Source organism: Elephantulus edwardii, unplaced genomic scaffold, assembly GCF_000299155.1.
Source record: "Elephantulus edwardii isolate Elephantulus edwardi_28Jun2011 unplaced genomic scaffold, EleEdw1.0 scaffold00105, whole genome shotgun sequence".
In the NCBI taxonomy this organism is placed as follows: domain Eukaryota; kingdom Metazoa; phylum Chordata; class Mammalia; order Macroscelidea; family Macroscelididae; genus Elephantulus; species Elephantulus edwardii.
In genome coordinates, this window is record NW_006399855.1 from 464,828 (window position 1) to 482,882 (window position 18,055).

The window sequence follows — 18,055 nt, forward strand, 5'->3', positions numbered from 1 at the left end:
AGGGAAAAATATGCAAAAATGGATTGCACACTACACCACTACACCTCCTTCAAAGAACCACATAGCCAATACATTGAAAAGAGGTAATCCTCAAAGACAGAGTTCAAGAAAACATTTCTGAACCAAAACAAAACATTCTGTTACTTTAGACAAGCTATGCTTCAAGAACCAGACAAAATTAATGAAAAAGAATGACATACAACTATTATCCTGGGGACTTTAAAAATTACAACAATTATGAAAAGATTCGATAAACTGCTGACACTGAAAAAAAGGAATATAAGTATCCGTTTAGCCTCAGACATCTCCTAATAGATACACCAGAAGACTCATATATTCTTGGTGACAATTTTCTGTTATAGACTGGGTTGTGTCCTTCTGAAAACATGGGTGGTAAATCCTAAATCCCTTTTTGTGGATGTAATTCCACCAGGAAGTGGCATTTTCTTTGTTATGTTAATGAGATCATATCATTGTAGGGTATTTCTTAAGCCTATCACCTTTGATATGTTGTTAGGTACATTCCAGTCAAGTAAAACTCATAGTGACCTTATAAACAACAGATCTAAACCCTGTCTTATCCTGTACCATCCTCATCATCTCTGACAAACTTGAGCCCATTGCTGCCAAGAGAACAAACAGATTTATTTTTGAAAAAGTGCAGCCAGAGTGCTCCTGGGAGGCAAGTATGATGAAGCTTTGTTGGAGATACAAAAAGAGTGAATTAGGCACAAAATAGAGGAGAAAAAAGATGGTATATGAAGATGGCCAAGGAGTTGAGGAACCAAAAGTGAAGAGAGACAAAGGCCTTCCTCTAAAGTTGACAGAGAAAAGTCTTTAGCTCTAAATTAGGACATCTAGCCTGTGAAAGCCAAATAATAATTTTAAAAGGAGAAAAAATAATCTCTAGTGTCCATGTCCAGCGCACCATGTTCTAAAGCCAACACAAAGTGAGACCTTCATCTAGTTGGGCAGACAGCTGAGCCCCATGAATCAATTTGTCTCCCAAGTTTTAACATTAAATAAAAATACATCTAAACTTCTAATTCAATCCCAAACACACTTTTTGTTAAGTGCTGAGCAACAGACTACTACTCACAAAGACTCCAGAAACAACAGATCTAAACTTAAGTCTATTTTGTGCTGACCTCATGATCTCTGACACGTTCAAGTCCATTGTGGTAGTCATTCCATCCATCTCATTGAGGGTCTTTCTCTCTTTTGTTGATCATCTACCCTTGCCACCACGAAGTCTCTTCAAGATGGATTGTTGCTGTTTGGTGCCATCAAGTCAAGTATGACTCGTAACAACCTTATGAATAAAAGATCCAAACCCTGTTCTATCCAGGACCATCCTCAGACTTCCTGACACACTAGAACTTACTACAGCAGTTACAGTGTTAATCCACCTGGTTGTCTTCCTCTCCTTTGCTGACACTCCACTCTTCCCAGCATCATGTCCTTCTCCAAGGAATAGCCCCTCCTAGCAACATGCCCAAAGTATGTGAGGCCAAGTCTCATCATTCTTGCCTCCAAAGAGTACTCTGGCTGCACCCTCTTCAAGACCTATCTGTTTGTTCTTTTGGTCGTCTATTGGATATTCCCCTCCCAAGCATGATGTCCCTCTCCAAGGACCGGTCTCTCCTCACTACATGTCCAAAGTAAGTTAGACGGAGCCTCAGAATCCTTGCCTCCAAGGAGCCACCCGGTTTAACCCTCTCCAGGACAAATCTATTTGTTTTCCTAGAAGTCCATGGAATTCTCAGTACTCTTCTCCAGCACCACAGCTCAAAGGCATCAGTTCTCCTTCTATCCTCCTTGGTCATTGTCCAACTCTCTGATGCAGGGTGGAGGGATGGCGCAGGAGAGGAAGGCCCTCTATGAGGTGGATTGATTCAATGACTGGGATAATTGGGATGGGAGTGTCAGAGACAGTGCGATTGGCACAGGACAGAGCGGAGTTTAGGGCTGTTGTACATAGGGTCGCTATGAGTCGCAGGAGACTCGAAGGCACATAACAACAACAACAACATTGGATATTCCGTGCTCTTCCAACATCACAGCTCAAAGATGTTAATTCTTCTGTCTCCCTTATTCATTGTCAAGCTCTCAGATGTATAGCAAGTGATGGGAAAGACTGTGGCGTGAATCAGACCAGCCTTAGTCCTCAAATGACATCATCATTACTCAATATTTTGGAAAGGTGCCTAAATGCAGATTTCCCTAGTGCAATGCATCTTCTTATTTCCTGTCTGTGGGTACCAAGTGTGTTAACTGTGGATCCAAGCAAGATGAAGCTTGGACTGGCAGTTTCAATCTAATTGTGCCATCTTACAATAGAGCCACTCTAAGAAACCCTGATGGCATAGTGATTAAGCACTTAGCAACTAATCACAAAGTCACTGGTTCAAGTACTCAAAAGAAGCCATAGAAGAAAACCTTGGCAATCTGCTGCCAAAAATATTACAGCCTAGAAACCCCTTCAGGCGGTCATACCTTGTGCTACAGGATCATGGTATCCATCTGACAACACATAACAACAACACGGATATTTTCTCAACTGCTATATTAAGTGGCTTTGCCCTAGGGAAGGCCTTACTAGAATTAAAACAAACTCAAGAATTTACAGCCAGAAAAGGAGGTGTGGATTTGTAGAAACATAATTCAAACAAATCAACTTAACCCAGAGAAACACTCATTTTAATTAGCTAAACTTTTTATTTGGTCTAAAATCAGCCAAAAGACCAACTAGAAATAATACTTGCTCCTTTTTTATTATTATAAATTTACATCTATATTTTAAAAAATGTACATGTTGTTGCTGTGTGCCGTCAAGTCACCTCTGATTCACCTGTGAGCTCTGAAGCCTGCCCAATCCTGAGCCAACCCCATCACCTCCAACAGACCTAATCCCATTCTCCAGTCACTGAGTCAATCCATCTCATCCTGGGTCATCCTCTCCTTCACTGTCCCTCCACCCTTCCAAGCATGATGTCCCTCCCAGGGACTGTATCCACCAGGCCACATGCCCAAAGTATGTGAGATGGAGCCTCAAAATCCTTGCCTCCAGGGAGCAGCCTGGTTTCACCCTCTCTGGGACAAACTTGTTTGTTCTCTCAGCAGTCCACAGTTTGTTCAACATTATTCCCTGGCACCACAACTCAAAGATATTGATCCTTCTTCTATCGTCCTTAGTTTCTATCCAGCTTCCTAATGCATAGCAGGAAACTGTGAAGACTATGGCCTGGATCAGGCACACCTTAGTATCCAAACTGACATCATTGCTCTTCAATGTGTACTCTAGAGAGGTCCTTGACAGCAGAGTTTCCCCAATCAAATTCATCTTTTAATTTCCTGACTGCTGTACCAAGAGTGTTGACTGTGGAACCAAGCAAGTTGAAGCCATTAACAATCTCAATCTTTTCTCTATCTACCACAAAGCTGCTAATTGGCCCAGTGGTGAGAATCTGTTTTCTTGATGTTGAGCTTCAATCCATACTGAAGACTAAATTCCATAACCTTCTGGAGCAAATGCCTCATGTCCTCTTCAGTTTCAACAAGCAAGGTTGTGTTATCTGCATAATGCAGTTTGTTGATAAGTCTTCCTCCAATCCTGATGTAAAATTTGTCACTGAGGAAAATTCGATGGCTTAGTGAATAGGTTGCTTTTACCATTCAAATAAATAATCTCTAGATAATTCACACACTTCTGGGCTCTCTCCTCTTCCCTTCATCTCCTCTTCTGTGCTTCCCTCAGCTCACTGCCATTGGATCGACCCCCACTCAGAGGAGATGCAGGTGTATCTGAGTGCCATTCCACAGGGTTTGCAGTGGCTGATAATTTATAAACAGATTGCCAGGCCTTTCTTCTGAGCCATCTCTGGTAGATTCAAATCACTAGTCTTCCAGTTAGTCTATGACCTTGCTAACTGTCGATATCACCCAGGACTCCTGTAGGATAATTGCTACTAAGGTAGAGGTTCTGAAGTCTTTGCCAAACATACTAAGAAACATTTAAAGACAAAGAGTTCATTTTCTTGCATTCTCCTGAAGGATGAAGAAGAGAGGCAGTGAAAGCTTGGGAAGAGCTCCTTGGACCTGCTCTGTTTTAAGTGATGGGATATGAGATAGACAGCCCGTCCTTTATTTCTAGAACACCCTGGAAAGTTATAGAAAGGGCAATGGACCTAACAGGGCAATGAAGGAACATGAAAGCCCTCAGCAGGGTGCCCAGCAGGCCTTCCCAAGCTGTAGAAGGATGGAGTGGGTACAAATGTCTTCCTGGAATACCTCACACTACAAAAGCTCTTTCCTTGTCTTCTAGATTATTTTACAATCTGTAGCTGGTTTCCTCTACTCCACTTCTGACAAGTACTGGCTTCATTCCATTGACAGGAAACTTGAACAAAGGGCCACACTCATCAAACACACTTGAAATGGGAAAGAAGCATTTTCAATGTTTAATCTTGAACATAGACACCTCCAAGGCCGGCCTCTGAACAACTTTTCGACTAATGCCAGAGAATCAGAGGGAGCGTGGGGCAGAATGTGATAGACAGCAAAGGCTGCCACAGCAACACTGCAGTTCTGAGAAGGGGCCTATCAGCGAGGCCGGCACAGTGAACTGAAATCACTGTGTAAGTTTCTGAGACCCATCTCAGATCCCATGCTGGAACCTGGCCAAGCAGCTAAGGGGAGGATCTTCAGCTCTTGCCAAGCATGCCAAGGGGCTTCTACAGAAGAAGAGTTATTGTCTCACATTTTCTTGAAGGGTGCTTTAAAGAGGGGAATTGTGGTGAGAAGGGAAATAAACCTCTGTTATTTTAAATATTGTTGCTATTAGGTGCCATCGAGTGAAATGTAACTCTTAGCAACCTCATCAACCGCTGATCTGAACCCTGTCCTATCTCGTGCTACCTTCATCACCTCTGATACACTCGAGCTCATTGTTGCAATCACTGTGTTGTCAATACATCTCCTGGAGGGCTGTCCTCACTTTCACCGACCCTCCACCTTTCCAAGCATGATGCTGCCCTCCAAGGAATAATAGCCTCTCCTAATAACATGCCCAAAGTATATGAGGCCAACTTTCACTCTCCTTGCCTTCAAGAAGCACCCTGTCTGCACTTTCTATCTGCTGGTTGGATATTTGGTTCTCCAACACCAAAACCCGAAGGTATCGGGTTTTCCATCATCCTTGCTCACTATCCAGCTATCAGATGCACAGCAAGCTATTGAAAAGACCATAGCTTGAATCAGGCATACTTTAGTCTTCCAAATGACATCACTGTTCCTCTCTAATTTGGAGAGGCCCCTGACAATGGACTTGCCTGGTGTTAGGGGCCCAGAAGCCATATCCTGGCTTCATGTCTGTCTGCATTAGCTATGTGACTGTGGCCATCAGTGTAACCCCTCCAGACTTGTTCTTTCATCTGAAATTCAAGACAGTGGGCTCAGACCTCTAAGCTCCTTTTCCAGCTTCCAAATTCTGTTGCTCTAACTTTCAGGAAGTAAACAGTAAGAGATACAAAGAGGAAAATAACTTTCATAGAGGTTTTCTCAGCCAGGAAAATAGTAAAACTAGTATATTCTTCACGATTCTACAACTACACAGGGAATTATCCCTGCAGTGTCCTCTCCACAGGAGGAGAAAGCCACCCATCACTGCTGGCACCACCTGCTCTGATATGAGGGTTTCCCTGGGCTCCAACAGGGAGCCTCCTGGAGAAACAATGCTGGTGTGACGTGACTTCAGGGAAGGTACCTCCTCCCTATTCTAAAAGGATGTCCCCTCCACACAGAAAAATCATAAACTGTAAATCTTTGGAAGTTCATACTCTATGCTAGACACTGCCTTATGTACTTCATATGTACTGGGTCTTGAACCTCTACATCTAATAACTGAATCAAGTATTAATGAGTATCTATCTGTAACCTACTGAAAACAGCAGCTGAGAGCTGAAATGACTTGCCTGAGCTCACACACCTTTCTAAATGGTAGAGTCAGGTTGCAAACTTAAAGAGCCTCGTCCAGATCTTCAATTGTTTATGTTGTTGTGGTCTGGCATCATCAAGTTGGTTCTTTCTCATAATGACCTGTGTACAATTCGAGGAAACAGTGCTTGATCCCATGCCATCCTCACCACCATTGCTATGTCTGTACCCACTGCTGCAGCCGTTTTAATTGAAAGCATTCTTTTGCCATAGCTCCTCATGTGTTATGCTGCTAACCAAAAGGTCAGGGATTCAAATCCACCAGCAACTCCTCAGGAGAAAGATGGAAATCCTTTCCTTATGGGACAAAAACAATGACCCATCTGTACCAGCAGCTCCTCAGAAGAAAGATGAAGTTTTCTCCTATCAAGGCTGACAGTTTAAGGAACCCCGATGGAGAGGTGCTGTGAATCAGCATTAACTCCACAGCAGTGGGTTTTATTTTCTCAAACATAATGTCCTTTCCCAGGGACATTCCCTTTAGATTATATATCCAAAGTATCTAAGCATAACTAACCTTACTTTGAAGGAGTATTCCAGCTGCACTTATAATACAGACTGATTTGTTCTTCTGGAAGTCAATGGTATTTGTTATTTTACACTGCTTCTCTAATGACAGAAAAAGGAGCCTGGTATCACCATGCCAAAGTGCTCAACTCTAACATAAAGGTTGGCAATTCGAATCCACCCAGCAGCTCTGCAGGAGAAAGATGTAGCAGTCTGTTCCTGCAAAGGCTACTTTAAAAACAAAACAAGTCCAACTCACTTGTATCGAGCCAATTCCAACTCACAGTGATCCAGGCAATTCCAACTCACAGTAGGACAAAGCAGAACTGCCTTGTAGGAGCTTCTGTGGCAGGAAGTCTTTATGGAAGTAGTGCACCTCATACTTCTCCCTGAGAGCAGCTGATGGATTCAAACCACCAACCCTTCATTTAGCAGCAGAGCACTTGGCTGCTGTACCACCAGGGTCCCTTCCATGGAGACTGCAGCCTAGAACTACTTTTGATTGTATATTATGAGTAGAAATCGACTCCACAGCCTCTAACAGCCACAACTAAACAATGGCAGCTACAACACAACTGGAGTTTGATTGTCTCACCATCAGTGACCACCGCCGCCATGCAGCAGACCTTCTCTAGAACAAGAAGCTATGGCCCCTGTATTAAGGAGGACTTCCTTTAAATTCTGGACCTGTAAAAGAAAAGGTTGGCAATTTGAACCCACCAGCTGCTCAGTGGGAGAAAGTTGAGGGAGTCTCGTTCTGTGAGGATGTACAGCCCCAGAAACCCAACAGCTCACTTTAAAGGAGAGAACCTGGAGGAACAAGCCAGGCCAAATAATAAATGAAGGAGACAGACCAAGGATTGACTTCTTGATCTACCAGTTACAAAAAGGACAGTTTCCAGAAATGCCTTATGTAGATTCAAGTTCCCCTTCTGTCACATAGCATCCTAATATTCACTTTATAGGCTTATTGTGAGGAGTAAATGAAACAATATTTGTCAAATCCTCACCTAGTTTCTAAATTATGACAACAAAGAAAAATATCTGGATTTAAAATTGCAACAGAGAAAGAGAAATTGTTCTGGGTTTCAGTATACTGTTGTCATGTGTGGTCAAGTTGGCACTGACTCAAACCTCATACTCCAGGACGTTTTAAGAAGCTGTAGATCCCATGGGAGAAGACTGCCTATTTTTCTCCTGCCGAGCAGCTGGTATATTCAAATCACCTGCCTTTAGGTTCACAGGGCAACTGCTTACCTCTAGGCCACCGAAGCTCCCTCCCCTTCAGTAGGCCAGGTTAGGGCAAAAAGTGGGACTCTAAATTTATTAATATTAGTCTGTTGAACTAATTCATTGACATCGATTTCTTATCAATGCAGAAGATCAAGAACTCCAGCCTTTGGTATGGATTACATCTTAACATCAAGAAAACAAAAGTCTTTACCACAATCAAAATCATGATAGATGGAAAAAGGATTGAAGCTGTCAGTGATTTAATCTTTTGTGGATCAACAATCAACACCCGTAATACCAGCAGTTAAGAACTCAAAAACATGTAGCATTGGGCAACTCTGTTTCAAGGATCTCTCCAAAGAGCAATGATGTCAGTTTGAAGACTAAGATGTGCCTGATTCAGGCCATAGTCTTTTTAGTCACTTGCTATATATCAGAGAGCTGGCAGTGAATAAGGATGACGAATTGATGGTGAAGAAGGAAAAAGAACCGAAGTCTTTGGTGTTCAACAAGAGTACTAAATATCCCGTGGATTGCCAAAAGAACAAACATATGTCTCGGAGAAAGTGTACCCAGAGTGTTTCTTGGAGGCAAAGATGATGAAGCTTCATCTCCCACACTGGCTAAGTTGTTAGGTAAGGCTATTCCTTGGAAAAGGATATTACATTTGGAAAGTTGAAGAGTCACTGAAGGATAGGAAGACCTCCGATGAGATGAACTTAAACACTGACTGCAGCAATGGGCTCAAGTGTGTCAGAGATGATGAGGATGGTATAGGATAGGACAGGGCTCAGATCCATTGTGGAGGTGTGCGGGTGTATATGTGTGGGGTGTGTGTGACATCAGCTTGGCAGCCTTCAACTAAACCCAAAACATATCACAGAATTGTAAGTGTTAACATACACCCTTGTACATGTCTGGACTCCCAAGTGACACATGTTCACATCAGTTACTCAAGACTCTATTTTTTAAAATCTTGCTAAAGAAAAATGGATATTAGATTCATTATAGTCCATACAAGTACAGTTTTAGAAACAACTCATTCAATCAAGGGTCTACAGATGAGAACTGCGACTTTGGACATCAATTTTATGATGATTTTAAAATAAGGCTGACCTTGAGGAGAAATGTCAGTTATCTAGTTTTAAAGCAGTAAACAATTAATCTACTCAGCAATCCTGGAAACACTGATTATGTGAAATAAGATGGACCCATCAAATTACACACATTTAATAGATAATGAATCACAAATAAAATGCTGAAATAATTTATTCACTCATAATAAATAATGCCAAAACCATGTGGACCACAGATGACACAACCTTGAGTTTTTTAACAGAAAAGAAATAGAAAAACCTTAGGATGTACTTACTTCTTTTTTCATATTTTCCATCCCAGTCCTAGCTTATAGGGAGCTACATGGCTAATCTAAGGCCACGCCTGTCAGTGGTTCAAATACACCAGCTTCTCCTCTGGAGAGAGGCGAGCTGTCTCCTCCTATCCAATTACAGCTTCAGGACCCAACACTGGGTTAGCTACAAGTTAAGTTCTGACTCAACAGCGATGAGTTATAAATTTTAATCTATCCCAAGAGTACTTGAACTTGTGTAGCATGATCCTTCAGTGTCAATTCTTTTAATATCTTCAGAATATTTTTAGGTTACAAGACCCACATACACACAAATGCTTCTATAGGAATCATTTAAGTGAAATATCTAAATCATTAGCTAAACAGTTTACAGTAAAAATGGAAACATATTTGTCAAGCTCTATTATTAGAGGGATTTAAATGGCCAACTAGTCTACACAAGAGCAGAACTCCCTAAGAAATATCTAGAATAAATGACAAGGAACTAGCACAAGGAAATAAGCATGCAAATAACTGACACTGTTTCTAAAAGTGCGATAAAACACATTTTTTTCTTCAACTACCCTAAATATCTACAGAGTAATATATATAGTCTAAAAGGTGGTAGAACAGACAGACTAGATTTAAGGACTCTGTTGCCATAGGAGAACATCTGCCCCTGAGACCAGCCTTCTAGAACAGCTCATATTGAGTTGGTCACCAAAGCCAGACAGACCTGGAAGCCAGGAGAGATTTGTCCTTGTCCCTGTACCTCCCTTTATCTAGTTGAACAACATCTGGTATTTGAAATGAGGAAGGTTTCAGAGTTCAGCTCTCCAGCCGGACCATAAAGAAGATTCCCAGTTCTCTGTGATTCAAACTTAAAAACTCATTGTTAGTGCTTCAAAGGCAAGTCATAACTGACCCTCCACTGGGTTTCTGAGGCTCACGAAGAGATTTCCCATCTTTCAGAGTTGTTGTTCAAATCGTCAGAAATGCTTCTGGTTTAGCAACCAAGCAACCAAGGGGACCCAGCCTGCCATCAGCACAAAGTCACCTGAGCTTTTTTTCTTTGTGATTAATTCAACAAACAATACTACGAGAATTGACTCAATAGCTGACCCTCTAGCGGATTGTCAAGGGCTGTAAACTTCATAGGAGGAGACTGTCCATCTTTCTCGTATGGAGCACACAGGGGATTCAAAGCTCATGCCTTTGGTTATCCTCTACACCACCAGAGCCCCCTTGCTCGTGACTAGACACTTTCAGAAAGCCTAGTTTCAAACAGGTCCAAGACCAGCTTCCATTTGGGTCGTTCATTAGGCAGATTCACATGTGGACCCTGAAAATTTGGCAAGGGTTTGACTTCAACCACACATACAACACAGAAGCAATAAACTGACTGCCGCTGAGTGAGCCCTGGCTCATGGTGATCCCAGATGTATCAGAGTAGAAGTGGGCCTCAAGGCTTTCCAGAGCCTGGTTTTTCAGGAGCTGAAAATAAAAGCAGCCAGCCCTTTCTTCTGAGGCACTTCTCCAAGGACTTGAACCTTGCTCCCAGCCTTTTGGTCAGTCGTCGAGCACATTGTCCATGTGCACCAAATAATTTACAATATCCCCAAACCACTGTTTTACTTGAAGTGCACAGAATTTTTTTAATTATTAAATTGTATTAGTTTTAATGAACATTTACAGAGATTTTGGGTTTTCATTCATTCATTGTTGCACTGTTTTCTCCACCCTCCTCCCCAGTTCATTCTTCTCTCCCCCCCCCATGTCTGTTTTAATTGTCCAACTGCCACAGTGCTTGTCAAAGCACAGAATTTTTGTCCCATGTAACCAAGGGCCCTGGAATCCCGTAACGTATACCTTTCTCCCTTCTTGCTTATCATGTGAATTTAGCTATTACTCTTCACGCTTCTTATATGCAGCCATAGTTCCAGTGCTTTCTATCTGGAGAAAGAAGTCTGTGTAGTTTGAACATTATTCATCCGTTGGATCAGACCGATCCTTAAAAAGATGTTAGCAGAGTTTTACCTGCTCAGCCGCTTCCATCATTGGAAAAGTGGTTCTGCTCACTATGAATTTCCACTGAAGCAGATGCTTCTCTCTCACACACACACAGTAAACTGGCACTTGGCGGATTAAACAAGCAACCAAGGGGACCCAGCCTGCTATCAGCACAAAGCTGCAGGGGCAGAAGCCAGCCAGGTTTACATGAGTTGATCAACACAAAAGCCTTTCTCTAAAACTCTTACTTTAACCAAAACCAGCTGTCTTCTCCTCTGGGTGCTGAAGCTGCTGTCCTCCTTAGCCTATGCTGAGAAAAGCATGTTTGGTCAAAAATAACCAAAACATAGAGCAATGACCAGGGGCCGACCTAGTCCTTCCTTCCCAAGCCCTGAGACCCCTCCCTCCCTGCATGGCTGAGGTCCAGACCCGTCACATGTTCTGCCATCCTCCCTGACCTCAGGCCACAGGGATTCAGGGATCCAGGTCAGCAGCCTGGGCTTTGACATCTGGTTCCCTCAGCAGCCAGTGTCCCTTTCTGATGATATGCTGAGTAGAGATGACGTGACCAATCCCTGCCCCAGTCTGCCCAGCCCAGGCTGACTGCAGCTGCGCCTCCTTCAGCCACCCTAGAAGAATACAATTTTCCTGATCTCTGAAAGAGGCTGGGGTCTCACTTCAGTGATGTATTGTGTGACCCCTATATTCAATGGTCAGGTAATCCTGCCTAACATGGGATCACATCAGGGTTTGCTCCTCTAAATACTCTCTCTAATACTAAAGAAATATTATCTGGTGCATGTACACCTATGTGCACATATATCTTCCCATATTTCTTCATGCAAGAAAACACTTTCACACTAGAAGGTGAGAATGTCTGTTCTCATTATTAGGACTGGCTGAGTAGCACCTCATAAAGTAGGGATAAGAGTTCTGATTTCTGTCCCAACCTCTAATTCATTTTGTCTAGCTTGGAGGGGGCCTGGCCTTCAGTTAACTCTTAAATCTTCCCAGGTGATTGTAATGTTCAGCCTGAGAAGCACAGCTTTAGAGAGGAAGGCAGAGACTCCCCAGTATACCCAGGTAAATGAAAACATGTCATTTCAAAGCAGCTCCTGTACAAGTACCTTTGCCAGGGCAAGACAATCTATCACCTACACAGTAGCCATAGGGAAGCATGATGAATTCTGACACCAGGCTTCATTCAGATCACACTAGTTGTCCTTAGTGAGTTCTGAGGTGTAGTGACGCATATTCTCCAGGTCTATCTGCCTAGACATCTCTGAGTGGATTTGAACCACTAACCTTTCAGTTAGCAACAAAACATATTAGCTTTATTTGTATTGTGATTTGAGCAAAGTCTACAAAATAATTTCCCATTCAACCATTCATATGCATTTTGTCCTATAACATTAATTTCAATACCTATAAGGTAATCAAATGTTTGTTTCTCTCTCCCTTTTTTTGAGCAGTATATGGGTCTCTTGTGAGGCAAGGATCTCTTTCACAGAACTCTGTTTATCCATTGATTAATGAGAGGTGCTTCATACATGCCTCCCTTTTCCCGTCATGTGAACCTCTTCCCTCTTCATCCTTCTCTGAAATTCTGACCTTATATATTTGTCTTTCTACCTCCCCAAAAGTGCTTTATGTGTTACCTCAAAATTAGCTTGGAACAGAGCCTGCCTTCTAAGTAAATAATACCACAGAAACTATAAGCTCCATGTAACCTAATCCAAGGTGCCCAACACTGATGCTGTTTATATTCCATAATGCATAACACACACCGCTCCTGGGACCACAGCGTACCATTCAGCCTGGAAAGGCTCGTGCTAAATTATACCGATGGAGCTCACCAAATGCTGGAGTCAGGGCTGCAGCTCTCTCAGCCTACCACGATGCTTATCACTTTTCTTCCCTCTGAGCTTGGTTTAATATCTACTTATCAAGTACAAAATTCATTTTGGAACTATTTTCAGAGCAAGTACAAAAGCATCCTAAAGGATATATTAGCTATATTACTTTAATCCAGTGAAATAAATAAATCTCTCATCCTTCAATAAACTCTGTTCATGGGAAAGAGAACAGCCTCTCAAATGGGCCTACTTGGGTGAATAATAGATGGAAATGTACAAACAAGCAGGAACTATGTGGAAGAACTCAGAGGAAAGCAGGTCCATCTGGAATTCCATCTTACGTTGTTGTTTAGATACCACTGAGTCAACAACAACTCACAGTGACCCTGTAAACAAAAGATCAAAACCTTTCCTTATCCCATGCCATTCTCACAATTTCTACCATACTTAAAACCATTTGGGCACTTCTTCTATCACTCCACCTTGTTGAAATTTTCCTCTCTTTTGATGACCCTCTATTTTTCCAGCATACTGTCTTTTTCCAATGATTGGTGCCTTCTGAGAACATGCCCAAAGTATATAAGACAGAGTTTCACTATCTTTGCCTCCAAGGAACCCTTGGTGGCACTTCCTCCAGGATGGAGCTGTTTGTTCTTTAGGAAGTCCATGAGATATTCCGTACTCTTTGTTGCCACCATAATTCAGAGAAGCCGATTCTTCTTTGGTCATACTTATTCATCACCCAACTTTTGCATGCATATGACACCAACAAAAAATAGCCTGGCTTGAGTCAGGCACACCTTTGTCTTTCAACTAGAACCCTTGCTCTTTAGCACTTTAAAGAGGTACCTAATAGCTGATTTGCCAAATGCAACACATCTTTTAATTTCTTGATAGCTGCTACCATGAGTATATATGCAGGTAAAATTATCCTTGGCAACATTAGACTTTTCTTCAACTATCAAGAAGTTGCTTCAGTTGATCCAATTGTGAGGATTTCTGTTTTCTGAATGTTGAGATGTAACCCATATTGAAGGCTGTAGTCTTTGATATGCTTTAGTAAGTACTTTAAGTCTTTTCACTTTCTGTGAGCAAGACTGTGCTACCTGCATGACATGAGTGCAGTTATGAAAAAAAATCAAAAGGTATTTTCTAAGTTGTCTTGAAAAGCGTTAACCCCTAGCAATCTCACATCACAGCTGACGTGGACAATCAATGGACCAATAGTCGTGTTTACCCAGGCTCTCATACTAAACATGTCCAAAACTCAACTCACCACCTGCCTTGCTTTTGCATTTCTGATCTCAGTTAACAAGGTCACTATCTACCCAGTCAACAAAGTCAGAATCTGATCATTATCCTGGAATTCTATCTCTCCCTCAACTCTCTCTTCACTTCTAGCAAAATCTAAAATCCTAAAAAATTTATTTCATTCATACCCTAACATCTGCCTCCTCCTTTCCATCCCATAACTAGTTTCCACTTCAGCTCATGGTTACCCATGTGTGTTACAGTCGAGCTGTGCTCCACAGGTTTTTCGATGGCTAATTTTTTGGAAGTATATCACCAGGCACCTCTGGGTAGGCTTGAACTTCCAACCTTTTGGTCAATGACCAGGCACTACCTAGAACTTCCTCCCATCTCCAATGCCTTGATTTGTTGCCTCTTCATTTCTCAGGTGGAATCTGCTAATGGACCCTAACTTCTCCACTGAGTCTTGTCCCTCCAATCTATCCCTGTAAATTAAGCTACAATAAACATTATGAAGCATATCTGACCTCTTTATTCTTCTCATTAAAATCTTTCTATGGGACGCCACTTTAAACAAAGGATGAAATTCAAAGTCCAAAGTGCTACACACAGTTTTCCACATTTTTACCTTGCCAAGTGTAGGTCTCCCCACCTTGAACACTCTAACTGGGTTGGATGAGCTGGGTGAAATTTCCCAGCACACCAGCCTGTCTCACATCTCTTTACCTTTGTTTGTTCTGTTTCTGCTGTTTAGAACACAACTCTGTCATTCTTAACCCAGGAAAATACACTATCTAGATTCACCTCCTTCAGGAACATTTTGTTCTCCGAGCCAAAAGCCGAACCTATAGCCAGTAAGCCAATTCTGATTTATAGCTGTTGTAAAGGACAGGGCGGAATTGCCCTATAGCCTTTCCAAAGCTGTAACCTTTACAAGAGCATACTTCCCATTTTATTTTCCCTGCAAAGAAGTTGGTGGGTTCAAATCAACCTTTTGACTAGCAGTTGAGTTCTAAATCACCACACCACTAGGGCTCCTTGTTTTAGTCATGCTCCCATCCCCTCAAGGGAAGAACTGGGCATATTCAGCCCCTTGCTCATGATTTATTCAGAGCATTTCTTTATTAACGTATGAGCTCCTTGAAGAGCTCCAAACTGTAAGCTCCTTGAGGACAAGAACTCAATCTTATCTTTAAAGCAACATTCTGTAATATTGGTGCCTGGCACACAGTGGGAAGTTAATGACTATGTGTTAATGAATGCCTCAAAGGCCGCATTCTAAGAGAGGCTCCAAGCTATTTTCCATCCAACTAATACACTTTGCTTTCTGTTGATTATGCTGTGGAACTGCCTCTTATTCTACACTTTGCTTTCTGTTGATTATGCTGTGGAACTGCCTCTTATTCTACTTGTAAAACATTTGCAGAAGCCCCCCAAAAAATAAATCAGTACAAGAGATACATCACCTTTTCATCCCCTGAGAAATCATTTCTTTGTTTTGTATTCTTTAAAGAAGGGTCACGCACCAAAGCACTCTAACAGCTAACAGGAAGGAACTATGGAAATTAGTTATTCCACATTCCTAGCCCTCCTTGGTTTTAAATATCCCTGCCCTAGAAGTGGTTATTATTTCAATGAAGCGCAAGGAGGATACACTAATTAAGGCACAAAACCCATGCATAAACTAAGACTGAACGATAAAGTCTACAAATATGCCCCTACTCATATAACACTGAAAATAGAAACTTACTTCTCCAGATTTTACTTCTAAGCTCCACTGAGAGTCACATAAAATGTTAACGCTCTCTTCCCTCCCAAGAGAGCTCTGGCGGCCTAGTCCATAGGGAATTGTGTGACAAACCCAAAGAGGGCACTTCTCTGGCAGATCAAATCCACAGTCTCCTCCTGTTTGATTACAGCTTTCAAAAACCCACCGGCAGGTCAGCTATGAGTCAGTTCCGATTCACCAGTAATGAGCTTGAGATTTTTAGTTCCTCCCTCTCAATTCAACAGAAGCCCAGCGGACTCAGAGCCCACCTGGAATTCCAACTAAAATGCCAAGTATGTGTGATGAATCTGTCATTTAATGTCATCAGCGGACACTCTCTTCTCAAAGCACTGATTTCATATCAGAAAAGGAGCAATTTAAATAAATGTCTCATTAACACAGCTTTTTCCTGCTTGATGCTAATGTACTTAGGATAATTTGTTTTTCCAAATTCTTGTCGATATAATCATTCCAAGCGATCCTCCACAGGACACTCTGAAACTCACCGAGTCTCTAATAGACCTAGAAACCAGCCCAACAACCAAACAAATAAGCAAAATCTCTTGTACTGAAAAGCTGGTGAGCTCCATTAGACTGGGAACACACACCATGCCTGCCACACACAGGGATCAGAGGAGGATATGCTGTCCTGACCACCTTGGTTGATTTACCCTTGCATCCAGGGCAGCAAAGTGCTGTCTCAGGGGCACTGTTGGTCCCAGGGAGACAGAAAAGTGGCAGAGGGGAGGAAATTCAAAGTCAGGAAGAAAGTGGGCCGAGTGACATTTACTTTGAAGTCCTAAAAGGTTTGTTCCTACTATATTTTGCTTAACTTTACAGATTCTTGCTATATGCTGATTTCCAATCCCTAGATATTCAAGAATATTTCTAACATTTTTTATTAAGAGTAACTCTTTAAGATTTTCATAGACTATGGTTCAGATAGCAGAGCTCTGGTGGCCTAGGAGCAAGAAGGTACACTGTAATCTCTAAGGCATGTGGTTCGAATCCACCAGATGCTCTGTGGGAGAAGGATGGGCATTTTCCTCCTGTGTAATTAAGTGCCTCTGAAAACCCACCAGAGGGTCAGTTATGGGTCCGTTTCGATGCAATGGTACACAACAACAACAAAATTCAGATACATGCCAGAGGTCTTAAAGCAGATACTATGTAAGACATGTTTCCCTCAAACCTTGTGAGATATAGTGGAATGGCTCAATACTGATGATGGGGGAGGGGGCACATACTAAGGACAGACCATCTCTTGAGAGGATTCAGCAACATGAAAACAGTCTTTTATGTGTTTATACAGCGGAGAGGAGAAGATTCTGTTATATTCATATCAACTCACTGTTGCTAAGTCAGTTCTGGCTCACCAAAGATCCTCCATCAGTTTTCTAAACTGTAAAACCTTATGGGAGGAGACTGCTTGCCCTTCTTCTGCCAAGTGGGTACTGGCTTACTTGGATATCGCTGACCTTTCAGTTAAGAGCCCAACACAACGTTCACTTTAGCTCCAGGGGTCCTTGTTCAAATATACCTGAGCAACAAAAATAAAAATTCATCCAACAACAGGGCAATGGATAAACAGAACATGTCTAGCCATACAAAGGAATAGTATGCAGCCACAAAAAAAGGAGTGAGACTCTAGTACTTGATACAACAGGGATGAAAAATGGAAAGTATGGTAAATTAATGAAGTCAGATACACAGGGGGAAACAATGTCTAATTCCCTTGTATAAAATCCCTACAAGAGGCAAACAAATTCCTAGAGACCACAAGTAGATAAGAGGTTACCAGGTGCTGGGAGGCAGGAGGATGGAGGAACAATCTATTTGCTACATCAACATAGATCCCATGGAGTACCTGAGATGTTAGAAAAGTTTTAGAAAATAGATGATGGTGAATATTGCACAAAATTTATTCAGTTCATAAAATACTTAGAAATTATATACTTAAAAAATGGTCAATACGGCAAAAATTTACATTCTTTTTATTTTATCACAATAACTTTAAAAACTCTGCCTGAGTTTTATATACTCTTTTGAAGCAATATCTCAAATTATTATCACATGTGATAAAAGATA

The 18,055-nt window shown here is 41.8% G+C and overlaps 1 protein-coding gene across 1 annotated transcript in view; it reads right to left on the reverse strand.

Annotated features, from left to right (window-relative positions):
* Positions 1 to 18,055, reverse strand: part of CAMK1D (calcium/calmodulin-dependent protein kinase ID) — a 618,438-nt gene that overhangs the window by 370,410 nt on the left and 229,973 nt on the right. The gene's annotated exons all lie outside the window — the stretch shown is intronic.